Source organism: Colobus angolensis, unplaced genomic scaffold (assembly GCF_000951035.1).
Source record: "Colobus angolensis palliatus isolate OR3802 unplaced genomic scaffold, Cang.pa_1.0 Scaffold44, whole genome shotgun sequence".
In the NCBI taxonomy this organism is placed as follows: domain Eukaryota; kingdom Metazoa; phylum Chordata; class Mammalia; order Primates; family Cercopithecidae; genus Colobus; species Colobus angolensis.
Window position 1 is genome coordinate 632,198 of NW_012117821.1, and position 1,657 is coordinate 633,854.

At 48.1% G+C, this 1,657-nt stretch overlaps 1 pseudogene; it reads left to right on the forward strand.

Annotated features, from left to right (window-relative positions):
• The window catches only part of LOC105522785, a 13,271-nt pseudogene extending 12,127 nt beyond the window's left edge, over positions 1 to 1,144 (forward strand).
• The last annotated feature ends 513 nt before the right edge of the window (positions 1,145 to 1,657 follow it).

Genomic DNA, 1,657 nt, shown 5'->3' on the forward strand with positions numbered 1-1,657 from the left:
AAAAAAATTGGGGGCCAGGCACGGTGGCTCACGCCTGTAATCCCAGCACTTTGGGAGGCCGAGGTGGAGTTCAGGACCAGCCTGGCCAACTTGGCGAAACTCCGTCTCTACTAAAAATACAAAAATTAGCCAGGCATGGTGGCGGGCGCCTGTAATCCCAACTACTTAGGAAGCGGAGGCAGGAGAACTGCTTGAACCGTGGAGTTGGAGGGGATGGGGACGGAGGTTGCCACCAGCCAAGGTCACGCCACTGGACTCCAGCCTGGGTGACAGAGCGAGACTCCATGTCAAAAAAAAAAAATGTGACCTTAGTCCTATGAGCTTCTTCCTGATGAGCAAGGAGGCCCCTGGGCCCAGACTCTCCTCCCAGAATGACCCCCAAACACCCATCCCTGCCCCCGCCTGAAAGGAAGACGTGGCGCCAGCCCCTGACAGAGGCCAGAGGAAGAGAGGAACAGAACAAGCAGCAACCAAACCCATGAGGAAGCAGAGCACGAAACAGGCTTCAGAAACAGGCTTAGCAAGTGAGCGGCGAGCGGACTGGGAAAGCGAACACAGACAAACTCAGTCCACCACGTTCTTCAGGGGAGATCAGAACTGACTGCCAAAATCCCCAATTTCTGGTAATAACATTTGTCAGCCATCCACAAGCATATGCACTGCTTAGGAGGAGGACGAAGAGGCACTGCATTATTTGACCAGCACTGAAGTGACAGAATTTGATGATATTAAATCAGGTTACAGAATAAATTTTTATTTTGATGAAAATTCTTACTTCAAAAATAAAGCTTTCTCACAGAATTTCATCTGAGAGTCATGATCCATCTTCAAAGTCCACGGAAATCAAATGGAAATCTGGAAAGGAAACTCTTCAAGTCAAATGCAGAAGAAAGCCAGTAGGAAGAGGCATCCTGAGGAACCAGACAGGTTCTTCACCTGGTTTACTGGCCATTCTGACACAGATGCAGATGAGCTAGGAGAGGTCAGCAAAGACCATACTTGGCCAAATCCATCACAGTGCTCCTTGGTTCCCAATATGGATGATAAAGAAGGAGAAGACGAAGATGAGGAGGAGGAGGAACTGGAAGGCACTGATGAAGAAGGGGATCAGGAGAAGATAACTAATAGAACACGCATGGACTAGAACCTTCTTTTTTTAAAGCTGTCTCCAGTTGCCGGGAGCTTGCTTTTTCCCCTTGTGCTCACCGGGTTCTTGAGGTCTCTCTTGTCTACAACGTGGATCTCAACTTATCTGGGGGGGAAATACCTTGAGGAGAAGAAAATGTGAAAAGAATCTCTACCTCTTTCTGTTTCAGACTCATTTTTATCCCTTTCTGTCTCAACAACTTGTATGGAATCAACATCACCATGTTCTGTGGAAAAGAGAACAACCTTCTGCCCCCTTTGCGCTGCTGGAAGCTACAAGGCACTAGGCCCCGATAATGCAGAGAATTCTGGCTTTTCTTCCCTTCTCTGTATATCGGGCTCAGAGAAAACATGTATCTACTCGCTATTGTTTTAAAAAAGAAAACTTCAGACCAGGCACAGGGGCGCACACCTGTCATCCCAGCACTTTGGGAGACCAAGATGGGAGAAGCACTTGAGGCCAGGAGTTCAAAACCAGCCTGAGCAACATAGCAATACCCCATCTTTACAA